We start from the raw sequence: 15452 nt of genomic DNA on the forward strand, positions 1-15452 counted from the left end.
ATATGTGGCAGGCCAGGTGTGCCATGGATATTGCGGATGCACGCGGTGCATGGATGATACGACGTCTCAGTAGCTAACGTCAAGGAAAGATGGCTGGTCTGGGAAAATCGTGTACATGGGGCATCGAAGATGGCTCGAACAGGACGACCGTGGAGAAACCGTGGAGATTTATTCAATGGTCACGCTGAGCATCGAGGACCTCCACGTAAGCGGAGCGGTGCCGAAATCAATGAGCTGTTGAAAAAGTGGAAGGACTGCCCCGCGCCGGGAAAGACGATGAGAAAGGGCCGGAGCCGCTGCTGAAGGCATGGAAGACGAGGTCTGTGTTCTGGGACTTGGAGTACTGGCACAAACTCGATACACCTCATTGCCTTGATCAAATGCATATCTATAAGAATGTCCTTGAGAGCTTGCTCGCAACACTGATGAACATGCCGGATAAGACCAAGGATGGGCCGAAGGCAAGAAAAGACTTGCAAGATTTGAAAATCAGGGAAGATCTGCACATGCCGCCCCATAAAATGTCAGACGAGACAGAGACGGAGACAGAGGCACGGGAGAAGAAGGGCAAGAAAATAAAGAAAGAGGATTATTGCCCCCCTTCTTGCTTCACCTTAAGTCAGGCTGAGATCCATCAATTCTTTAAGTGCCTTACCGGAGTCAAAGTTAGTTCCGGTTACTGTGGCAAGATAAGCAGATATCTAGACACGGACAAGAAAAGGTTCAGCGGGATGAAGTCCCATGACTGTCATGTGATGATGACGCAGATACTACCTGTTGCCCTTATAGGGATAATGGACAAGCACGTCCGTGACACGCTTATTGGTCTCTGCAACTTTTTCGACGTCATCTGTTGAAAGTCGATCAGTGTGAAGCAGCTCCGAAGGCTACAGGAAGAGATCGTTGTGATACTGAATGAGCTTGAGATGTACTTCCCGCCCGCGTTCTTTGACGTGATGGTGCATCTGTGTGTCCTTATTGTGGATGACATAATAGACCTGGGGCCGTCATTCCTGCACAACATGATGCCGTTTGAGAGGATGAATGGGATCATCAAAGGATTCGTTCGTAACATGTCCCGTCCGGATGGAAGCATCGTCCAGGGCTATTTGACACAAGAGTGCATCTCTTTCTTTGAGAATTTTCTATATGGCGCAGACCAGCCGCCTGGTGTTAGTGTTGGTTTGCCCGTTAACAAGCACGATGGGAGGCTCGAAGGAGAAGGTCACTGCAACGGTCGCAGGGAACTGCACGTGGCATACTCAGATCGATGCAGCGACTTTGATAGAGCAAACTTGGTAGTGCTACAACATCTAGACGAGGTAGATCCTTTCGTGGCACTGCACAAAGAAATTATCGCAAAGAAGTATCGTGACCGGGGGGTATGCAAGACGGACGCCGAAGTTACTAGAGAGCACAACTCCACTTTCCTGCATTGGTTCAAAGAGCATATTGTTGCTAATCCCCCAGAGGAGGGCTCTAAGGACGGATTGCTCATATACGCCTTAGCACATGGCCCCTCGCCCAACCTCGTAACCTATCAGGCATATGATATCAACGGATACATGTTCTACACGGAGGCCAAAGATATGGACAGTGATGATCAAAACTCAGGGGTGACGATGGAATGCATGACCGGCAACGACAACGGCGCAACTGAACGATTTTATGGAAGGGTCGAGGAGATCTGGGAGCTTGACTACTCTGGACTGCACAACACGACGATGTTCCGTGTCAGATGGGCTAAGAATGTCGAAAGAGAAAACCGGATTTTCACTACCATGACTATACCCGACGCCAAGAGCGCTACCGTGAACGCTATCGCAAAAAACGAGCCATGGGTACACACTAAGCACGTGACACAATGCTTCTTCATAACCGACCCATGCAATCCCAGTCATGTTGTCGTGAGGAGAGACAAAAGGAACATCATTGGAATGGATGGAGCCGCCAACGAGGAAGACTATGATCAGTACGGTAACCCAATGAGGGAAGATGACAATGATGATGAAGTATACGTCAAAAGAAGAATCAATACTACATTACCTAAGAAAAATCATACTCCATGGAAAAGGCAAAGTCACAATGAGGGGCTCAATTATTCTTTGACGAACAAGAAGGGAAAGAAGCTGACTCAAAAACGAAAACGTCAGCGCTGAGGAACCGTATGTTATCGGTCAAATGATGTAACATATATATATATATATATTCCTATTTTGTATACACACTTAGCCATTATTATGCATGGGTCCAATGATGTAATATATATGTTCCTATTTTGCATACATATTTAACCGTCAAATGATGCAATATATATCGCCTTCCCTTCGTTCACTGCTCTCGGGAAATAAAAGTTGGAGAAAATAAAGAAAAAGAAAAAGGAAAACTGGCAGTAGCGAAGGTACTAGCAGCGCATTTGGTCTAAACTGCTACAGCTACTGAAGCTAGTAGCAACGCGTTTTGTCAAAACCGCTACAGCTACTGAAGATACTAGCAGCGCGTTTTGTATAAATGCACTGCAGCTACTGAAGGTAGTAGCAGCCCATTGTGTCTAAACGCGCTACTACTACGTCCAGTTAACCCAAAATTCTCACTCTCCCTACTTCATCCCGCCTCTTTTCCCCCCCAAATCCCCACTCTCTCTTCCCCCGTCGCATCGCCGCCCCCGACCCCGGCGCTCGCCCCCGACCCGGCCCTCGCCCCCGACCCCGGCGCCGGTGCCTCCCTCCTATGCTTCCTCCCCTCCCAACCTCGGCCGTCGTCGGGCCTGCCTCCTCGCCCCTGCACCCTCTGTAAACCCCCGCCCCCCCCCTCTCTCTCTCTCTCTGCTAGCTAGGGTTCTTCGGTTAATTTACTTAGGTTTTAGTTAGGGAAGTATGTTAATTAGGTTATCTATTTAGTTATGAATTTAGCTAGGTTTCAAAATTAGCTGAATTTATATGCAAATTTGAACTGGACATGTGATATGTGGATATGTCATGTTTTGGACATGTCATGTTTGGAATTTGAACATGTCATATGGACATGTGATGTTTTGGTTCAGTTTTGGTAAATGATCCGAGTGGCCTATATGTTATGCCGGAATGTTGATTCATTTCCGTTCCGGTGAATTTCAGGCGCTCGATATGTCCATTTTTTTAGCAAAGGTCATGCCGAAATTTCCTGTGAATAAAGGCATGATTTGTGCTACATAGTTGGCATATCGAGTGCTGGCACATAGATTTCTTTTTTATGTCATTTCTCATTTATTCATACTTTTAGAAATAAATGAGGACACTTAATCATAGGAAACATGTCGAACAATGAAGAAAATGGGCCTTCTGACCAAGATGCAGACGAGATGGATTATGAGGGTGAACAAGAGTACCTCGACTATTTGACTGCTAAGCAAGGTTTGCAGGTCGGCCTCGATGATGGTACTGACGCCGACATCGACACCGACGGCGCCGGCACCGATGGCGGCGCCGAGACCGGTGGGGAAGGTACCGGCAGGGAAGATACCGGCAGGGAAGGTACCGGCGCCGATGCCGCTACCGAAAAGAGAAAGCATAAGAAGCAGAGGATATGAAAACCTAACAAACTACGGATTGGATGACTTGTGATCACAAAGATGGCACCTGGCAAGTTTGAGCCGTTAGAGCCGGAAGAACCTCGCAAGTGCTATGGGAACCAAGTAGGATGCATCCTACGGGAATGCGCGAGCATCAACGACGGTGACTTAAGGAGTAAAGAACATTTGATGCAGTTGCTCCTAACAAAGTTGCACAAGAGATTCAAGTTCCCCAACCGGGATGATAACATAGAACAACCGTGGGATTATTCGAAGATGAAAAAGATTAACAATCACTCCATGGGCATGTTTAGCAATGATTTGGCCTCCTGGAAAGGGAGGGTGAAACAAGCTATTGAGGCTGAGGAACCCCTGTCCAAGATTCTGGAGGAAAATCTGACACTTACGGAAGAGGAGTTTGAAAAGTTCAAGGACACTTACGCTACCGAGGCAGCCAAGGCTAAGGCTGCGAAATTCAAGAGCCTTCAGCAAAGGAACACGGGGAAGCACCGCCTCGGAAGCCGTGGCTACCTCGGTAAAAGGCCCATATGGGATAAGGAGGACGCGGAACGTGAAGCCGCGGGTCTCCCAGACCCCTTCGCAAAGTTCACCAACCCCTTGGAGCGTGACTTCATCAGGGCCCGCTACAAGTGGGACAAGGAGAAAAAGGTTTTTTACATGGACCAGATCACGAGGAAATTGATTAGACTACTAGAGAAGCAACACCAGTTTGCAGCCGAAAGCCCTACTTCTCCGATGAGGCCCAAGTGGGACACCCCTCTCAACCGGGCCTTGAACGAACTTAAGGGACTCCCTTTGGCCCAGCGGCCGCAATATGGTCGTGTGCACGGCGCTAGAGACGGTGCCACGTGGAAGGTGTTTTACAACGAGGGCCCGGAGGCCAAGAAGCAGAAAAAGAAGTTTAGTCAGGCGGACATCGACGCGAAGGTGAAGCTTGCGGTCGAGAAAAAAGCAGCTGAGGACGCGAAAAAAGCAGCCAAGGACAAATATGAGTTGCTACAACAGGTAGTCAATGCAGCTGTAACTGCCTACAGAAATGATTTCGCTACTAACTTGGTTCCAGTTATCATCAACTGGACGAAGGAAAATCCATACAAGAAGGTACATGATTTCCCGTTGCCCAGTTTCATCGGGAGCAACTCCATGAACAACAACACCATCGCACCATCACTTGCTCATGCAAGGCCTCCTCTCGCAGCCACTCCCGCTCATAACAGCCCGTCCTCAGTCTCTGGCGCGCTAGGTGGGCCTTCGTCTTTGGCTGAGCTCGACACCGTCACAGTAATTACATGTCACACCAACATATATACATACATAAACACTATTCTGATCACGGGATCAGAATAATATTCTGATCACAACCTGAACTGCCTGAGTAACGCGCCTGACCTTCCCCGAGTACTAGGTTGAACTTCAGCTAAAAGTTGTTCAAATGTGGCTTGCGATATACCGTTGGAAAGCTATGGACACCGGTATCATTACCCAAGTTAAATTTTTGGCAAAATGTAAGCGGTTTAAGAGCAGTTTTGAAAACTGTTTTTTCTTCACAGAAAAAACATGAATCGTATTTTCGATCGCATTTCTAAACCGTTTATCAGAATTAGGCAAATAATATGGCGTTGGAAAGCTACTGCAAAACCGCTCCTTCCACATGTTGAAAGTTTTCTCTAATTCCCTACGGTTAAAGGGTAATTTGGAAAATCGTAAAATTTCGCAAACCGAACAGCCAAGTTCGTATTTTCGATGTCATTTCTAAACAGCTAATCCAATTGAGGCAAATTATATGGCGTTGGAAAGATCATGAAAATGCGCTACTTTTTCATGTAGAAAGTTTTTTCTAATTTTGAACGGTTTAAGAGTAATTTAGAAAACGGTACAAGTTCCACTGACTTTGTATTTTTGATCTACTTTTTTAACCGTGCATCTGAATGCAGCAAATGATATGGCGTTGGAAAGCTTGAGGAAATGCGAAACTTTTTGGTATATATTATTTCTCCCAATTCCTTACTGTTTTAAGTCAATTTTGAAAACGGCTAAAAATGTATTTTTGTCGTAATTTCTACAAACTTTATCGGAATGGGGCAAATAATATACTGTTGACAAGCTAAGGAAAATGCGAAACTTTTTCATGTTGATGGTTTTCTGTGATTCCTCGCCGTTTTCATGGAATTTTGAAAATAGTGAGATCATTCATTCTGCCTTTATCGCGAAACAGATTCTTCAAAAATGCACCGCGTGAATAACCTGAACTTCTCGGCATGTCTACTTGAACTTCACTCTGTTTTTCACGTGCTTTTTTTGCCCGTAGCTCTCCATACACTCACCGGAACACTCACCGGAATTGAGCAAGTAATATACCGGTGGAAAGCTGATGTAAACATGCAACTTTCCCGTGTTGATCATTTTTTCATACTCGCGACGGTTTTAAAAAATTTTCATCTCAAATTCATTCACTATAGTAGTCGAACTTCCTGTTATTTTCACGCTGAACTTCTGTGACGTATTTTGGTTTTTAATTTTCTCATCCATTCGTTAGTGTTACATAAATGATAATCCTTTTGTACAAACCACTCTCTAAATAATTTTTTTAACTTTCTCCGACGGAGGACTTGAACTTATAACAGCAAAACTTTTAGCATTTGCTTTTTTATTCTTTTTAATACAAAATGCACATGTGTAGTATATGAACTTCTGGCAGTTATCAACCCGAACTTCTCTCGGTTACATGAAAATATTTTGAGTTTTTTTATGAATTTTTAATCTGATTTTCATAATCCTTTTTTATAAATTTTGAAGTGGTCTATTTTTAATAGTTGAACTTCTTGTTATTTTATTTTTGAACTTCTTGTTTTCATTCTTTAACAACGAGGAAAATCTGAGTTTGATCTTGGGTCGTGATGAAATTGCGTTTTTTGTAATTTTACTGTCCGAGTTGTTCGACCTGAACTTCTCCCAGTGCTAGGTTGAACTTTCGACAACATTGCCCAAATGGGGCTTGCGATATACCGTTCGAAAGCTATGGACACCAATATCATGATCCAAATTAAAATTTTGGCAAAATATAAGCGGCTTAAGAGCTGTTTTGAAAACCGTTTTTTCTTCATACAAAAAACGTGAATCATATTTTTGATTGCATTTTAAAATGGTTTATCGGAATGAGGCAAATAATATGGCATTGGAAAGCTGCTGCAAAATCTCTCCTTCCACATGTTGAAAGTTTTCTCTAATTCCCTACGGTTAAAGAGGAATTTGGAAAATTATAAAATTTTGCAAACCGAACAGCCGAGTTCGTATTTTCGATGTCATTTCTAAACGGCTAATCCAATTGAGGAAAATGATATGGCATTCGAAAGCTTATAAAAATGCGCTACTTTTTCATGTAGAAAGTTTTTTCTAATTTCGAATAGTTTAAAAGTGATTTAGAAAACGATACAAGTTGCCCGAGTTCGTATTTTCGAGCTAAGTTTTTAACCATACGTCCGAATGTAGCAAATGATATAGCGTTGGAAAGCTTGAGGAAATGGGGAACTTTTTTCTATATATTATTTCTCCCAATTCATTACGGTTTTATGTCAATTTTGAAAATGGCTAAGAACGTATTTTCACCGTAATTTCTACTAACTTTGTCGGAATTGGACAAATAATATACCGTTGAAAAGCTAAGGAAAATGCGAAACTTTTTCATGTTGATGGTTTTCTCTGATTCTTAGCCGTTTTCAAGTAATTTCAAAAATGGCAAGATCATTTGTTCTGCCTTTATCGTGAAACAGATTCTTCGAAAGTGCACCGTGTGAAGAACCTGAACTTCTCGGCATGTGTACTTGAACTTCACTCTGTTTTTCACGTGCTTTTTTTGCCCATAGCTCTCCATCCACTCATCAGAATTGATCAAGTAATATATGGGTGGAAAGCTGATGTACACACGCAACTTTCCTGTGTTGATCGTTTTTTCATAATCGCGACGGTTTTAAAAGTTATTCATCTGAAATTCATTCAATGTAGTAGTCGAACTTCCTGTTTTTTTCAAGTTGAACTTCTATGGCATATTTTCGTTTGTAATTTTCTCATCCATTCGTCCGTGTTACACAAATGATATTCCTTCTGTACAAACCTCTCTCACAATATTTTTTTAACTTTCTCCGACGAAGAACTTGAACTTATAAAAACAAAACTTTTAGTCTTTGCTTTTTTATTCCTTTTCAATACAAGATGCACACCGTGTAGTACGTGACCTTCTGGCAATTATCAATCTGAACTTCTCTCGGTTACGTGAAAATATCTGAGTTTTTTATAAATATTAATCTGAATTTCTTAATCCTTTTTTATGAATTTTGAAGCGCTCTATTTTTAAAAGTTGAACTTCTTGTTATTTTATTTTTGAACTTCTTGTTTCCATTCTTTAATAACGAGGGAAATCTGAGTTTTCTATAATCATCGAACTTCTCCATCTTTTTAATATGGACTTCCTAGTTTTTTCCTTAATCTTTTTTATAAAATTTTGAAGCGCTCTATTTTTAAAAGTTGAACTTCTTGTTATTTAGTTTTTGAACTTCTTATTTCCATTCTTTTAATAATGAGGAAAATATGAGTTTTCTATAATCATCGAACTTCTTCATCTTTTTAAATTGGACTTCCTGGTATTATTTCTTAATCTTTTTTGTGAAATTTTGAAGCGCTCTATTTTTAAAAGTTGAACTTTTTGTTATTTTATTTTTGAACTTCTTGTTTCCATTCTTTAATAACGAGGAAAATCTGTGTTTTCTATAATCATCGAACTTCTCCACCTTTTTAATATGGACGTCCTAGTTTATTTCTGAATCTTTTTTTTCAATTTGAACTTCATGGTTGATTCTTCAATACTAAGGGGTATTTGAGTATTTTGATAATGGTAAAATTTTAGTTTCTAAATAAATATCGAACCACTTCGTTATTTTTGTTTGAACTTCTAGGTTTTTTAGAGATGGGGAAAATCTATTTTTAAAATTTTTTTAGTTGTTCCTTTTTTTAATTTGAACTTCTTCGGTTTATACTTTAGTAACGCGAAAAATCTGAGTTTTTCATAATCTTTGGACTTCTCTTTTATTTTAGTTTGAACTTCTTAGTCTTATTCTTAGAAAAAATATGTTTTTAATTAAGCATCAAACATGTTGTTAACGGAGAAAATGTTTTAACCATCCTATGATCACATATGTTTTAACTTCTAGAGTTTTTTAACAGAGAAAATCTTTTTTTATAAATTTGTGTTGAGATGCTTTGTTTTTTTAGTTTGATCATCTTGGGTTTGTAATAAACATTGGACTTCTTCTTTTAAATTTGAACCTCTAAGTTTTTTTTAGAAACAGGGAAAACCATTATTTTTATAACTTTTGAAATGATCAATTTTTTTAATTTGAACTTCTAGGTCTTTTTAGAAATGGTTAAAATCCATTTTTATAAAAAAAATGAACTGCTCTTACTTTGATCTTCCTTGGATTTTTTAGATAGGTCAACATATTTTTTTGTTACAAACATCGAAATAGATTATTTTTACTTTTTTATTTTTGGGTTTTTATTTAAAAAGGGAAAATCCATGCATTTTTATTGTACAAACATATGTGTGTATATTTCTTGAACTACCAAAGTTAGCGTTTTTTTGCAACGCGTGTTTTCCTTCTTGGTATATAAACATCGAATTGCTCTGATTATTTTAATTTGAACTTCTTTGTTTTATTCTTATCGTAACAGGAATAATATATTATTATTTTTTTGTAAAAGTTGAACAGTACCAAATTCTTGTTTTCATGTAAAAAATTGTGTTTTATTACATTTTGAACTTTTGCTTATATTATATATGAACTTCTTCATTTTTTGAACTGTTTTGGTTAAAAAAATCTAACTATTGTTCTGCCGAACTTATTTTTGGCATCTATTTCGATGAACCTACATGGGAAAAAGGTTTGTTACAGTGGATGTGTTAAACATACGAAAGGGGTTACAAGGAACAATTTTTCTCTAGTAATATCAATCTTTTCCACCTGATACACATCCAAATAGAAAAAATGTACCAATACCTCCAAAATGCTACAAAAATCACCAGATCACGAGGAATGGGAAAAGAGAGCAGTCCAAGATGCTCATCCCACGTCCCCAAGTGAACAGCGAGGTTATTTGAAAATTTTACAACTGAAATTTGTCATCTGTCGAGTTTGAACTTCTTTAGGCTGGGGGAACTGTCAGCCAAACCAAGAGAACAAAACGCATCACAGTATCACGATAGAAGAGATTCTAAACTGTCCAGTAAGCTTTTTTTAATTTTGTTCATGCTCATGGGCAGCCCGCGAGTTTCCAAACTGCTTGGTGAACGGATGGTGGCAGCAACAACAGCAACGAGTTTCTGGCTGACGAGAGGAGGAAAGATGCCAGCCTCGTCGGAGCATCGTGGCAGTGTGATCCGAGCACTGCAGCGGCGAACGTCCTGGGGCTGTGTCATTGAACGGCCCGAGGCAGTGAGGTTGAACGGCTTGTGTGCTGCTGCAGCCACCGAAAGGAGTGTGGGAAGGGGCGGGACGAACGGGAGGATCCAAAGGAGCTCCCGAGAGGTGGAGAAGGAGAAGAGGAACACAGAGGGCGAGAGGAGGCTCATCGGAGGGGAGGATTGTGGGTTGGCTGGAGGGGAAGGACGCGGGGTTGACCAGATCCGCGTCAGATCAACTAGGGTTCCCTAGGTTGATAGTGCTCGTGGTTCACCGTCAGCGGCGGCACAGAGCGGCGCATGGAGGTCGAGGAGCAGGGGCACGGTGCAGAGGAGGCCAGAGGTGGTGGCTGCGGTGAGATTTGGGGAGGGAAATGGTGGTGGCGGGGCGATCTTGTGAGGGCGGCGGCGGTGATGGGGCAATCTGGTGAGGGCGGCGGCGGCCTGATCTGGTGAGGGTGGTGCTGGTGGCGGGCGATCTAGTGAGGGACAATGGCGGCGCGGGCCAGGAAGGGAGGTGACGGTGGGATCGGGAGAGGTTAGCGGAGGGGAGGCAGGCGGCGGTGGGATCGGGGGTGGGGTCGTGGGCAGCGGGTGTTTTTCTTTTTCTAGTACCGATTGGGGTCGGGTGTGTTTGCAATCTCAGGAGCGTACCGTCGGCCCTTATATAGGCGTGACGTGATCCAAATAACTATTCTAATCCCGGGATTAGAATAGTGCTGTCCTATATATATATATATATAATATTCCATTTTTGTTGCCTTTCGGATGTTTTACGCCACAGACATATGTGTTTGCAGGCGAAAGAAACCCCGTGCACCATACTCTACTTGATCAAAGGCCAGAAGGTGGACGTGGGAAAGGGGATGATAATGGACCCCTTGCAACCCACGTTCCACAACCAGCCGATCCCCGCTGGGCACTTCAGGCTAAGCTTGTCCAGTGTGAAATCGGGGCACGAGGATTTGCCTCCTCCAGTACAGCATGTGGGAGCGGACGACGAGACCCCGCCGCGGATTGGAAGCTGCAAGGGTTGGGTGCTGCTATGGCCGAAGAATCTTATTCGTCTGGAGCCGGCCGAGAGCACACCAATAACCACACATCAACAAGCATGTGCGGAGACCACCACCCCGCCTACGCAATTACCAGCTCCTGTAGTGCTGGGTGAGAGCGGCGGACGACATGATGAAGGGGGTGCAATAGTACTAGCTGATGTAATTTGTCCTATAGAACAGAGAATGGATGATGAGATGGAGGTCGACCCTATGGATTTCCTCAATACAAACGCGTATGACTGTGACATAGATATGATGAGTCAACCATATGACGAATCGGGCTATCAGTTTGCTAATGAGGATATGGATGATATGCTCAGGCAGGAAGATCGTAGCAGGGATTGCAAAAAGCCTCTCTTCATGAAATCCTCACAGGACATGCCTGAAGATGCCGCCTCAACACAGGCTCAACTAGCCGGGCGCGAGGGTCATACAGTACTTAGCCCGGGAACACTGGGGCAGGGGTTAAGGAAGGGTCTGGAAGGTGTGCCCAAGAAAAAGGAGAGGAAGAGATTGGGGAAGATAGCCACCTCCAAACGAGCCAGAGCACATAGCAGCCAGACGATGCATTGAAGAGCGTGTACCCGTGAAAGGTGCGGCCATGTTCCATCTCACGGGCGAGCCGATGCTACCACCGAAACCGCTGGAGGCACTATCAGGGGATCTCAGGAGACTGCACGACCATGTGCTGTCGACTGAGAAAAGCCTACTAGCCTCAAAGGATCCAGGATATCGGACATACGCGGCTCGTGTGCCTGAGGGGAAGTGCTACGTCGAGACACGGACCGCGGAGGTGTTCTTCCTGCGGTTTGACCATATCTTTGAGATGTTTCTGACAAGGCGGCTCGATTTTACAATCGTCCGCCTTTTTGCGCTACATATGAGCTCCGTCACGAAGAGTGAAGAAGTCTCGCAAATATGTGTGGCGGATCCGTACTACATGCATGAGTCTTTCTTGAGTCTCGGCGACTTTGAGCGTGAAACTGCTAGGGAGTACCTCCAAAACTTCATGGTACAGAATAAGGACCGGGAAATTGTCCTCGTGCCTTATCATCCAAAGTAAGTCAGTTCCGGACAACCCTTTCGTACATTTCAATCATTCCTTCTCTCTCTATGGTGAATAACTTGAGGTGTCTTTTCCCCGCAGCAACGGGCGCGCCGTCCTTATCGTTCTTTACCCGCAAGTCTCCCACGCCGTGTATTTTGACCCTTCTAGAGACTACAAGAAAAAAGACTGCACCCACATAATGAATATTCTAGATGATGCTCTCCAAGGCTTTAGCATTAGAGGTGGCCACATGCAGATCAGGAAACAAAGGAACAAGAAGATGGGTTTCGCACATAAAACTAACTTCTCCTGCATCCATGTCCCAAAACCAAGCAAGAAGGATGGATTCTACATCGTCCATCTCATGATTCAGTTCAACACGGATCACCAAAAGCTTCGCATGAGAAGCAGAAATGATGATCATATCCACAAGTGGCTAGAATCTCATGGAGAAGCGGATTATAAACTTAGAGATGACTTCTTTCGCATCCAAAGGGACATTGCGACGATCATCATGAAAGAAGTCGTCGATGAGAAGGGGATGTTCCACCACGGCCCTATATCGCGAGCTGACGTCCCAACTCGCATAGGCATGCAACTTCTAGACCTCACGCCGTTCAAGAAGCTAGGGTCCATCCTCGATGATATGGAAGGATGGAACTTCTAGTGATTTATGATGCCGATGATGATGATATGTGTCGGTAGAACTTGTATACTTTTTGTAGCGATGAAACTTTGTGATGTCCACGGTCCCTGCCGAACTTGCGTAATGCTACTTTGTTAGTTTGCGTACGATGACCTGCGTACCTCTAGTTCATTAGTTTGTGTACTGTATGTTGCATCTAGTTGCTAATCCTTTCTTTTTCGATGTTGCTCTAGTATATTTTTTTTGCATATATATGATTGTACATCCTCTTCATGAACATGCATCTCTAACAGGTACCTAGTTTCTTGATGGCGAGATGGAAGTGCTATGTCGTGTACAAAGGGAAGGTTCCGGGGGTGTACAACGAGTGGCATGAGTGTCAGGAGCAAGTGAATGGGTTCTCGAGCGCCAGCCATAAAGGCTTCAAAAGCAGACAAGAAGGAGAAGCTAGTTACTTGAGGTTCATGCTAGCGCGAGAGAGGACTCGTAACCGCCACCTCATGTACTGCATAGTTCCGCTCTCACTCATAGTGATAGCTCTTCTCGCGTATACCTTTGTTTAGATGGATGACGTTGTAGTTGCAAGTATTCGAGACTTGCATGTATCGCTATTTTTGAGATGATGACAAGATACCACTTTGTGTTGGATGATGATTATGATGAGACTATTTGTATGTATATGCTATGATTACATTTGTGGTCTCGCAGGCATTTGTATGTGTATCATGATGACATTTGTATGTGCTAAAGATTCTTCTATAAAGCCTGTTCAAATACAAAACAAATATGCCGAAAAAAACAAAAAACTAGTAAAATTAGCAGTAGCGAGTGGATAAAAGTTAGCAGCAGCGCCATGATAGCAGTAGCGCGTCCAGGCAAAGCGCGCTAGAGCTACTAGCAGTAGCGAGCTTCCACTAAGCGCGATGCTGCTACACTTGTGTAGCAGTAGCGCTGGTGAGCATGCGCTACTGCTACGTGTTATCTGTAGCGCCTTATTAGTAGCGCCTATCCGCGCGCTACTGATACACCTAAAACCGGCGCTGCTGCTAGCCTTTTCCCTAGTAGTGAGGATAGGAAATGTCAGCAACAGAACAGACCTTGCCGGGATCCAAGATCTGCTACGGAGAGGGGGGAGGCGGGCGGACCTTGCCGAGAGTAGGAGCTTGCAGCGGCCGATGGCAGGAAGGGCGCGCGAGCCTGTGTTACCAAAGATGATTCTTGTCGAAATTGATATAGTTTGTTGTGTTTGTCTAGTTAAGAAAAGGAATGATAAAAAAAGGCTCAGGCAGGAGGTCAAATTGGACATGTTGTTGAAAGAACAAGATTTATTGTCATTTCAACTATCATATTGTGAAGTTATTTTTCTTTGATAGCTAGTCCAAATTTTCTAAGGAAGGCAACGTCTCGCGAAGCTGCACCAAATTTGCTGGTTGTGTTCAAGTTTGGGTTGCCTTTTTATCATGATGCAGTTGGACTACTGGCGTCGATGGAAACATATCATTCTAGTGCTTTGTCTAGTACCTTGCGTCTCCCGGTCACAAGAGTTGCAAAGGTATATGTCGTGGAATTGTCACGGTAGATGTCCTCTTGCAAGGACTTAGTCGTGGAGCCATCGCAACTAGGAAGCTTAAAGGGGTTAATCGGGACAAAGGACACGAGAGAGTTATACTAGTTCGGACCCTTACGGTGAAGGTAAGGCCTACGTCTAGTTGGGTTGGTATTGCTGAGGTTTTGATGACCAAGGAGCGAGATACGCTATGCCCGGTTCTCGATGAGTTGTTTCTTGCCCTAAGCCTCCAGCGGGTTGTCCCCTTATATACACGGGTTGACGCCCTGCGGCCTACAGAGTCCCGGCCGGCTCATAAAAAGTGTCCGGCTCGGTGACTAGTTAATTCTACCTTATGATACAAGTCATGCCATTACGGCGGTTTACCACTACGGGCCTTAAGTCGCCTGTGGGCTTTAGACCCTTTACTGAACCGCCATCTTCATGCTTGGTCTTGGGCCTCTTCTGATGAGTCCTTCTTTGCGTAACCCGGCCCCTTACGGGCGGTTTACACAAATAGTTATATCCCCAACATTAGGCCCCAGATTGATTTGAACTGGTTCATGCCAATCTTAAAATACCTTAAGAAACAAGCCTTCAGTCTTTTGTCTGTGCAAAGGTTTTAACCCGTCATGATGCCATCTTCTGGATCCGCGTTAACCCGCCATGACGTCATCTTCAATTAAATTCATATTTTACTCCGTCATATCCTCCAAGGCCTCTGTGACTTTATCTGTGCTCGTTCTAGGTCTAGAAATTTTTCTTTTTAGAACAACCATTTGATCCAAAATAATAGCCGCAACTTGTGAAAACTGTTTGTTCCATACTTAGCCAAAAAAACTACACTCGTTCCATCTGTTTAACCACGATAGTCGATGTGGCCGGTTTAGGACAGCACTGACTGTCCGTCTTGCTTGCTTCTGGCAACTTTAAATAACTTAACTGCTTCTGAAACCCATCGCGGCTTAAAATGAAAGAACACAACTAGCCATATATCATTAGGCCCCTTCTTAAGCCGCCATCTTGAATAGATTAAAAAAGTTCTCTTCCGAGTTATGAGTTGAACCGGAAATTTTTATTTTGTCATAGGCTTCAATTTGCGCAATGGCACCCAAGGCTCCCAAAGCCCCTGTGA

This window comes from Triticum urartu, chromosome 3 (assembly GCF_003073215.2).
Source record: "Triticum urartu cultivar G1812 chromosome 3, Tu2.1, whole genome shotgun sequence".
Classification (NCBI taxonomy): Eukaryota; Viridiplantae; Streptophyta; class Magnoliopsida; order Poales; family Poaceae; genus Triticum; species Triticum urartu.